Source organism: Salvia splendens, chromosome 5 (genome assembly GCF_004379255.2).
Source record: "Salvia splendens isolate huo1 chromosome 5, SspV2, whole genome shotgun sequence".
Taxonomy (NCBI): Eukaryota; Viridiplantae; Streptophyta; class Magnoliopsida; order Lamiales; family Lamiaceae; genus Salvia; species Salvia splendens.
In genome coordinates this window covers 29,862,226-29,873,586 of record NC_056036.1, presented here as the reverse complement: position 1 = coordinate 29,873,586, position 11,361 = coordinate 29,862,226, and the positions used below count along the sequence as shown (strand labels likewise).

The 11,361-nt window shown below is 39.0% G+C and overlaps 1 long non-coding RNA gene across 1 annotated transcript; it reads right to left on the bottom strand.

Annotated features, from left to right (window-relative positions):
• Nucleotides 1–9,442: 9,442 nt before the first annotated feature.
• On the bottom strand, nt 9,443–10,945 carry LOC121803595. The gene is made up of 3 exons (XR_006051081.1): nt 10,813–10,945; nt 9,985–10,049; nt 9,443–9,478 (listed from the first exon to the last, which is right to left on the bottom strand). It is a non-coding gene; the product is annotated as an uncharacterized LOC121803595 (long non-coding RNA).
• Between the last annotated feature and the right edge of the window lie 416 nt (nt 10,946–11,361).

The following is an 11,361-nucleotide window of genomic DNA, read 5'->3' as shown; positions in this document are numbered from 1 at the left end:
TTTTTTGGGGTGTTACAGTTAACATATGCAGTACAAGGGCATTCTCATATAGCATATACCAAAAATCTTTCATAATGTTGGATCCATAACATGGATCCATAACATGCATAGCAAATACAAGTGTCTTCTCACGATGATCCATAACAATCACCGTAGGTAATATCTTAATAATGTTTGACAAAAAGGCTTCAAGCCACCATAGTTTACAAAACATAAACAAAAACCAACACCATTGTCTCCGCTTTTAAGGTTCCCAAACTTGACAAGAGCGCGTATTCAATCCCGATCCCCTCGACAGCCACAGCTCTGCGGTTGAGTCCTGGTCCGACATGTGCTAGGCCTTGGAACAGTGGTATTGGTCTACAACAAACAACAAACCGGTCAAATTGACTGGATTTTTAGGAAATGAAAAGTGAAAGCTTGATCTTGAATACTACCTCCTGACTTGACCAGGTAGACCGACGTGTGTTGGGCCTTGTAGCTGTAGGATTGGTCTACAAAAAACAACAAACCAGTCAAATTGACTTGCAATGTTTATGAAATGAAAAGAGATCTTGACTACTACCTCCTGGTTTGACTGCGGAGACCGACGTGTGCTAGGTCGTTCTCGCCGAGGTAGAGTGGTCTGTAACAAACAAACCATTAAAAAACACAATTAGCGGGTTGGGAAATCATATAATCGTGATTAATAATAACAATACCTCTTCATTTTGAAACACGTTGGACGCCACAGGCCTGTCACTGCCGTCCGTTGTGGGTGGCGCACTGGTCTCACTGGGCTGTGAACTCTGTCCAACTTCGGTTCAGGCATCTACGCGTGGATCATTAGTGCATGTTCTTCGGTTATGCCCATCTTGTCCGCACCGACGACACCTGAGTACAAAGGTTCGTCGCAGAGACTCTGATCCATTCGCATGGTGACGAACCTGGGGTTCTTCATGCCTCAGTTTCTTTGGCCGTCCACGTTGTCGCTTTGTCCTCGGGGGTGCCAGTTCAAATCCAACGTCAGAAGTCTTCGGCCAATTATCCATCCCATTGATTGGGTAGAGGACATTCTCGTATAGGAGTGTCATTGTGGACCGCAAATAATAGCGGGATACATAGTCTGCTACATCCTTCCCATTCTTGTTGATTGTAGCGATGACGTGAGTGCATGGGATCCTAGTCAGCTGCCATAATCTGCAAGAGCAAGTAAAGTCACGCATGGTCACTACATACTGGCCTAACGGTCCCGACACTTAGTACGAATCCTCTCCGTTCCATGTTGATCTCTAAGAAGAAGCCCTCGTCAAATACTTATCCACGATCTCTTTGATAACGGGCGACAGTGTGTGATCGTATGTCTTGATCCATTGGCCTCTAATCTGTATCCTCTCCATCTGACTTGTCCGGATCTCCTCCAACATGGTGACAATGGCCAATTCGCGAGCAGTTGCTATCTTCGAATTAAAGGTCTTGCATATATTGTTGAGGATAACATCACAACAAACATGCGGTGAGAAATAAGCCTTCACCCATTTTTCTTTAGGAGCAACACCGAGTAGGTATTGATGTGCTTGGGGATATATAATCCGCACTGCATCCATTCGCTCCACATACTGTTCGGGGGTTGTACTCGACGCAAGCTCCCACAACATCTCCTTAAAATTCTCCCTGATGAATCTCTTCTTGAAGTTGTTGTATATGTGCTGCACACATAAGCAATGCTCGCTCTGTGGGAAATCCTCGAGGATGGCTTTTGCAAGACCCTACCAAATGTGGTTTCCAACAAATTAGTACAAGTATAAGCCATAACACAGACAGAAAATCTATAATCACACTCAAACTACTACTCTATAGGCCAAATCACAACTATAGTATTATTACTTCAAAAATCACAGTTGAAGTATACACATTTTACTGAAATCACATTACTCGTACCTTTTGCTGGTCAGACATGAAGACAAATCTTGGGGCATTCTCCTGTATGTGGAGGTCATCTACCAGATAGCCGCGGAACCATTTCCACTGTTCGTAGCTCTCAGCCTCCGTCACCGCCCACGCAATAGGCCACCAACCGTTGTTTAGACCAATTCCCATGGCCGTCATAAGTTGGCCTCTGTACATACCTCGCAAGAAACATGCATCCAAGAATATAATCGGACTGCAAAAACATATCCAACCTTTTTTCATGGCCCGAGACAACTATAAAATCTCAAGAATCTTAGACCCACAACTTCAGGATCCCTGAAGTTCTCGTAGTGCATATGCACACTAGAGTCAGCGTGTGTCCTTTCCAATTCAGCTTTGTAGTCGAATAGTCTCCGATACTGTAGTCCTGCCTTGCCAAAAATACTTTCTAATGCACTGTCTCTTGCGCGGTACGCCTTCATCCTACCAACTTTGAATCCGAACTCCTCATCAACGCACTGCCGTATAGCTGCCAACGGGATGCGGGGATTCACTTTGATTTTCTCCATGTAACGCTCGACTAGCCACTTGGACGTCAGCCATCTCTGATCCAACACTTGAGAACATGTGTGAGCATGGTCTCTCTGCATATTCACTACCACAAAATCAGTATTGTTGTGGGCTTCGATCTTCCTTGCATAAACATACCACTCACATGACTTTCCCTTACAAATGGCACGAAGCCTTTTGGCATCATTCTTGGCTACATGTACACGGCGTCTGGTCATTATCGCGTACTGGCGAATGACCTGATAGAAGAAATCTCGATCCTTAAAGAAATCACCAGGCTTCCAATTTGGCAGCTCATTTGTCAGCTTGGAGGGGGTGTACTTGATACCCTGTTTACGCAAGCCTTCCAAATCCTCTAGATCTTGGAGATCTCGTAGCTCATCAACTGCATCTGGCTCGTATAGGGGGTTTGTATATGACAAGTTCCCTTTCTCAACAACAGGGGAGAACTTTCGCTTTTTGTTGGACCCACCGCTGCCTTCACCAGGCTGCTGGCCAGACCCTTGTGCTTCGGTGTCTGGCTCCCCACTCCCTTGTTGTCCCACCCCCTCCGGCTGTTGTTGCTGACATAACGAATCGTAGTATGAGGTAAACATTTGTTCATCACGACACACGTTGGCCAACGAGATAAAATGGCCGACCTCATCACCATCATCATCGTCATTACTTCCCTCGTTATGAAGATGACATCCATCGGGAACATAATCGAATGACGGACAATAAACATCTTCCGCCACCTGATGGGGTTCATCTCCTATCACTGGTACGGGTTCTTCACAAGCTGGAGCTGACTCTTGCACTTGGGTGTCGGTGTCAGCGGCGACCATGAACAATTCATGGGTAATGTCCTCAATGATTGGAAAGAAATCATTGTCTACCCGTATGTCTGGATGTGGCTGACTACCACCATCCAATACCGGTCGGTACACATCTTCATCTGCAAATTCTCCTGGCCCGACCAAATCTGGTTGGTGAACTACAGATTCAGACTCAGTCGCAGGTTCAGCGACATCGACAATCGGATTGGAATCGTCAACTAATGAAGATCTAACTAGGGGTGGGTCGGTACGGTATACCGTACCGACCGTGCCATACCGCTTACCGTACCGGAAAGTACGGTATGAAAAAATTCAATACCGATACCGTACCGAATTTTCGGTATACCGGAAATTCGGTATAACATTTTTTGATACCGGTAACCATACCGTTATTACGGTATACCGTATCGTGTTTCGGTATACCATTTTTAACGGTATACCGAAACACGGTACGGTATACCGTAATAACGGTATGGTAACGGTAACGGTATACCGAAAAAACATGCATACAAAATTCTCAAAAATATTAACAAGGCAGGATCTTCCTTTGATTTGAATAAATTTTTATTAAAATGTCAACACAAATATGTGTTGAAATTTTAATGTGATCGTATTGACATTTTTAAGAAAATGTAGCATTTAAACGCACTCTTGTGGCTATGTGGGGTTAATGTGATTGAAAAAGTATAATCCAAAGTAAGAGGATGTCGAATATTCTTTTGTTTATCATTTCACAACTTTTATTTCGCATAATGAAATAAATATGAAGAAATTAAAATGACCCGTCCATCGCATGGGCGTGACACTAGTTAGTAATTTAAATTGGACATTTATTTCTCTTGAAGAATTAAAAATGACTGATCAGTATCCTATTTATTCATCCTTCAATTTAAGTGGAGGAAAAAAATGATATAAACATCATGAGAGTCATATTGTTAACAAAATCACTACCTTAATTACATTATACTCTATCCTTAATTAAATTACTCCAACAAATTTTCTCCTAGAATGTTATTCCTAAAACTCTTATTTTATATATGTAAAGATATAACGTATGAAATATTAAGGAAAGTTTCTATTCTAAAAAACGGAGCACAGAAGGAAAGATTTTTATATATAGTAAACATTGCAATGATCTCTCTAAATAATCTTCATATATATATATATATATGTACTAGTTGCATGTCAATAAACAAATTACTACTACTACAACTGAACATCCCTAAATCAGTTTCGTTCTCATTCTTTTGGAATATGGCGAATGTTGCAGTGACCTTACTTAGGGAAAACATGGGCAATCTGCTGAAGCACCATGATGTTTGGATGATAAATGATATTTTTGCATCATAAAATGATAGTTTGAGAGGATAAAATGATAGTTTCAAATGATAAAATGATACTTTTGTTTAATAATGATAGTTTTAGATTTTTTGGATGATAAAATGATACTTTTGCATCATAAATGATAGTTTGAGGGGATAAAATGATAGTTTCAAATGATAAAATGATACTTTTGTTTAATAATTATAGTTTTAGATTTTTTGGATGATAAAATGATACTTTTGCATCATAAAATGATAGTTTGGGGGGATAAAATGATAGTTTCAAATGATAACATGATACTTTTGTTTAATAATGATAGTTTTAGATTTTTTGGATGATAAAATGATACTTTTGCATCATAAAATGATAGTTTGAGGGGATAAAATGATAGTTTCAAATGATAAAATGATACTTTTGTTTAATAATGATAGTTTTAGATTTTTTGGATGATAAAATGATACTTTTGCATCATAAAATGATAGTTTGAGAGGATAAAATGATAGTTTCAAATGATAAAATGATACTTTTGTTTAATAATGATAGTTTTAGATTTTTTGGATGATAAAATGATACTTTTGCATCATAAAATGATAGTTTGGGAGGATAAAATGATAGTTTCAAATGATAAAATGATACTTTTGTTTAATAATGATAGTTTTAGATTTTTTGGATGATAAAATGATACTTTTGCATCATAAAATGATAGTTTGAGGGGATAAAATGATAGTTTCAAATGATAAAATGATACTTTTGTTTAATAATTATAGTTTTAGATTTTTTGGATGATAAAATGATGCTTTTGCATAATAAAATGATAGTTTGAGGGGATAAAATGATAGTTTCAAATGATAAAATGATACTTTTGTTTAATAATGATAGTTTTAGATTTTTTGGATGATAAAATGATACTTTTGCATCATAAAATGATAGTTTGAGGGGATAAAATGATACTTTTGTTTAATAATGATAGTTTTAGATTTTTTGGATGATAAAATGATACTTTTGCATCATAAAATGATAGTTTGAGGGGATAAAATGATAGTTTCAAATACTTTTGTTTAATAATGATAGTTTTAGATTTTTTGGATGATAAAATGATACTTTTGCATCATAAAATGATAGTTTGAGGGGATAAAATGATAGTTTCAAATGATAAAATGATACTTTTGTTTAATAATGATAGTTTTAGATTTTTGGATGATAAATGATACTTTTGCATTATAAAATGATAGTTCGAGGGGATAAAATGATAGTTTCAAATGATAAAATGATACTTTTGTTTAATAATGATAGTTTTAGATTTTTGGATGATAAAATGATACTTTTGCATCATAAAATGATAGTTTGAAGGGATAAAATGATAGTTTCAAATGATAAAATGATACTTTTGTTTTAAAATGATAGTTTTAGGTTTTTGTGTGTGTTTGTTTAATTGTTTGTATACGTGATATCACTGCATGTACTATTGGATGACTATTAAAAAGTGAGGATCATAATACAGGAATTAATTTATCGTTACAGCTATAAAATTATAATAAACTATTACTCCGTATTGTTAGCCTTGATTCTCTATTAATTTATGATGGTATTGATCTGATGGAGAGGGTTTGAAGCCCAGTAGTGAATCACGCCAATTGTAAGGAAAAAATATTTAGAAAATATGTGTGGTCCAGATTTGGTTATAGGGTTTTCACATAAATTAGGGGTTATCATATGATCACAACCCTATACATACATATATATATATATATATATATATATATATATATATATATCGGTATACCGAATCTTCGGTATATACCGAATATTCGATATACCACGGTATACCGTGGATTCGGTATATACCGAAGTTTCGGTATACCGTGGATTCGGTATACCGCGGTATAGAAAAAATGATACCGTTACCGTACCGAAACACTGCGGTACGGTATCATACCGTACCGGAAACTGCGGTATACCGAAAAATCGGTATTTTCGGTATTTTTCCGGTACGGTAAGTCCGGTATTACGGTATTTCGGTATAATTTCCCACCCCTAGATCTAACTACATCCTGCAAAGTGCAATATCACAAATGCAGGACTAAATTACAAACGAGAACAAAATCACAAATGAGGTATTAAATCAATATGTAAATCACACAAGTCATTACCTCTTGTACGTGTGCATGAGAGTCTCCACCTCCAGGTTCTGCTTCTCCAGCATTGTCTACTACACATATTTCTGCTATAAATTCCACGTCAGGTATTGATACTTCTCCAATCTCACAGACCAGAGCTTCAGGGGATACAACTTCAAATGCTTTCGCCAAATTTTGCATGGCTACCTCCGCGTCCCTCTTCCTCTGAGCACGATCATCTTCTAAACTTTTCGTAAGATATTCCTCGAACTCTACATCCCTATCATACCAGCCAATCATTAAAGGCTCATGTCGTTGCCCTTGAAACTCACACCGTCGCCTCCTCTTCGGTCTAGGCTTTTGCCTTGGCACATTCGGTGTGACTTCTTCAATCTCTTCAATAATGACTCCTGGGGGTTTAGACGCCCTGATTCTTCATTTTTTTCAGTATGGCTTGAGCCCGGGTTATCTCCACAACATAGATGTGAACTAACTTTGTCGTTGTAGACGCCACTTTGAGGAAATCCTTCAGATGTGTTTCCTCAACAATGGGAAACAACGGTCCTCCGATTAAAACCCCTGCGCAGTAATGACTGTACTTCGGATCACAGTAATAGAAACTCAAATATCATCTTCTTATCATACTTCAGCTTTAATACCATGCTCGAGAGGTCTATGAGCTGGAATTTGTCTATGTTACAGAAATCGAAGTATGTCAAATGCCCACCAACATACTTTTTTCGCATCTTTCATAGAGAAGAATGAACCTCCATGATGGAAAGCAACTGAAAACTTTCCAGGTGCATCCCCTATTAAGGAGGACAATAAACGCACAATAAAAAATCAAACTAAAACAGTAAAAAATAAATTCACAACGAAATCAATTTTTGGAGCCTGAATCACAAACCGAGGATTAAAAGTTAACTTACTATATTCATCCTCTGGGACGAAAAAATCCAGTTCATGATCTCGGATATCCCAGGTTTCTTCTTCCACATCTATGACCACTGGTGCATGTCTAGGTGGTGGTCGGCAGTGTGGTGGCGATGGCGGGGGTATTGGTTTTCTTTTACGGCGTGACGACGATGCGCCTGAGGATCCACCGCGCTTCCGTTTAGGCGCCATTCATGCAAGATAGTTTTTTTCACAGGGGGGGTGCACATAGAATGAAGAGTGAAAACAATGTTTCGCAATGTTGAGTGAAAACAATGTTTCGCAATGGTTAGAATTTTAGGCGGGGTGGGATAACAAGATATTTTTGGTAGAATTTTAGGCGGGGTAGAAGAGAGAAGGCCGAAAATGAGGCATGTGAAATTTTTGAAACTTATTTGATAATCCACGCAGGGAGTCCTCGTTACGTGGCGTATTCGTGTAGAATGGTCGTTTGAACTGCCGTTGTAGCACCATCATAACTGCCACAGCTGACGTGCGGCCCGTTAAATCACGCAGGTTGGCAGGCAGCATGCAGGGCCGCCACTGCAGACGCGTGGTGTTATGACAATAATGCCCTTTTAGAGCTGAAGCGCCTTTTAGTCCGAAAAAACCTCATTTGTAATTATGTTAAAGGTCAGAGGCATGTGGTGATATTTTTTTAGTCAGGGGTCTGGAGTGAAACAAATGGAAACGTCAGGGTCATTTTATGTAGTTCACTCTAGAATTTAATTTATCTAAATCTATAAAATAAGGATAAAAATCCAATTAATCCATAATTTAATTAAATTAAATTTTAAATAATCCGTTTAGATATATTCAAATCTTATTCCAAATTATATCTTGAATTATTTCCAAAAATGAATCCAAGTATTTGGAAAACCCTAATCATTTTGGAAAGCGAAATCACTGGACGAGGTGATGCGACGTCACGCATAGGGAACCCCTAATCTTGCGTAGTCGTACTCCCACTGAAATCTGCACCTCCTGCTGCCCGGAACTCCACCGAAACTGCATCTCGGACAGCGCCGCTGTTGCTGTATCTCTGCAGCACACACACCGGCGCGTCGAGCTGCCCGTCGGACCGACGTTGCTGCTTTTGCTGCGTCGCCGTAGCTGCTGCGATGTCGACTTCGCAGCAGCTGCTGCACCGCTGTTTCTGCTGCCGCCAGCGTTGCTGCGTCGTCGTCACTTGTGCGACGTCGTCTCTGCAGCTGCCTTGCTGCAGCGTTGCTGTCCGTCTGCTGATCTCCGATGCAATTCTTATCCCCGCCGGATCGGCGCTGCTTCTGCCTCGGTGTAGTCGCTGCATCAGCTACGTTGTCACCGCAGAAAGCCCAGCCGAATTCTCGACCATGAACAGCCATCAAAGACAGCCGCCGCCATCGCGAATTAACCAAGTGGTCGGTCATTGATGCAATGTGACGATTTGATTCTCCATGAACAGATTCTTTGTCACGACCGCCCCCCTAGGGTTAATAAAAACGGGCGATCGCGACTTAAAGGGGTTTAAATGAACGGGCTTAGAAGGCTAGGGTTTCGATAAAAGTCTGACCAAAATTTAAGTCTAATAATTAAACGACCAACGATATCTATATTAAAATAAATGAAAAGACCAAAGGTTTGACATTAATAAAAAGGGTAACGAGTTCTCAACATTTAATCAAAAAGATCCATAGTTAAGTAAAAATGTACGTAAAGAAAATATCACAGCGGAAGCATCCAAGAGAAGAGTGAAGTCATGTATGAAGACACAACGACACTCGAAGTTTCAAAACAACCATATTATTATTTCTGCTCAACACCACCAACCGCTCGTCGCTGCTCAACCTGCACATAGAGAAAACATATGCAGGGCTGAGTACTATAAAAATAATACTCAGTGGCTCATGCCCGAAAATATTTTAAATAAAAGTACATATTATCATGCCATACGTAAGTAACCATCGGGGTTTTGCTTTGGAAAGGCCCGAGGCACCAAAATATTTTCCATTGTTCAAAATAGCGACTGCGCAGTCATTTTTCCCCATCGTCGTCCATATCTGCCAATACATGACAAGGAATGCGGCCGCAAACCAGGTCACTAGACCGGCCAGCCCGTACGCTAGCACACAGTCTACCATAGGTGTACACTAATCCAAGTAGGGTTTGCGGCCCTACGAGGACCCGAATTCGATTTATATAACAGTGGCAACAGCCACATCAGATAGGCACGTTAAAACAAATCACGGCATGATAATCGCTTAAAACCACCCTTATAGCTCCACAGTCATACGTAAAAGAGTTTTTAGTAAAAGAGAAACCCACACATAGTGTAGGGTAGAAAAGTAGCCCACCTCGACCGTTTTGATTTCAACTACTGCCTTTCCTTTGCTATCACGCTTCGAGCACGAGTTATCACCTTTAGATAATATATATGACTTATCAGTCACAACCATTGACTTAATATTATGCATGTCCCTATCGTTTTCCCTTTTCCCATCTTTGAACATCACATCACGTCATCACATATATCAATCATGTAATTTACTTATAGTAACATAGTGTTTTTGTAAAGATAGGAATCTGGCAGCACTGCGCAATCATTCTGTAAAATTTACTAAAAATTCACCCAACTTCCGTTGGGGCTAAAATTTTACCACAAGGCAGAAGACTCATCAAATAACTTCCAGTTTAATTTTCATGTCAAAATACCCCTTTTAAGTCGGTCAATTAAAAGACGTAACCTACTGGTCGAGAAAACAGTTTCTGCCAGAAAAGTGCAGTCAACTTTAAAAATTCACCAAAAATTCATCTTTCGTTCAAAAGAGTTGAAATTCACACACAACACAGAACACATCATGCAGTTTACTCAGGAAAAAGAATCGATCAAATCGGAGTTCATTTGGGTTTTCACCCACTTATTCAAAATCAACCTTTTCATGGTTTTAACACACAAACATGCTCAAAAGGGTCCTTACACTCATGCTTTCATAACATCACATATCATTCACCGAGGATTCATTAAATCATCAAACAATTCATTCAAAACGCAATCATATACACAATCACAAAGTCCCACCGATTAAATCCCTTAGATCTGCATTCCCTACACTCTCTACATGCATGAGAGAACAAAAGAAGAGTTGGGATGGAGAGGATGAAGAATAGAGGCTTGATTGTACCTTTCTTGAACAAAACAATCGGTAGAAACGTTTAAAACTCTTGGTTCTTCGACAAACTCTTGGCGAATCGAAAGGATCTTGAGTTGAATGGAAGAACAAGTGTGGGAGAGTGAAGAAGAGGGAATGGCGTGAGATTGAGAGAGAGAGGCGTGTGATTTGTGAGGTTAGGGTTAGGTTCTTATTTATAGAGCTTGAAAATACCCCACAATTAATTAGAGAATATTTGGGAGAATAATTGTAATAAAGATTGAGATTTGATGGAGGGGAAATGGCGTGAATAAGGGGGAAGAATTAAGGAGGATTTTCGAAAATTAAGGCTATTTAATTAGCCTCCAATTTAATTTGGTATTTTCACGGAGCAGAATAAAATAATACGGAGCAAGAAAATTAATAAAAATCCTCCCAAACAATATGGAAATAGGCGTGTTATTCAATTCCTCCCACAAGGAATAAATTTCCAAATCTTTAATAAAATAAGATAGGGAAAGATTTGCTAGGATATTCCAATTAAAACATGGAAAGAAATAATTAAGAGATCAAATGAATAAT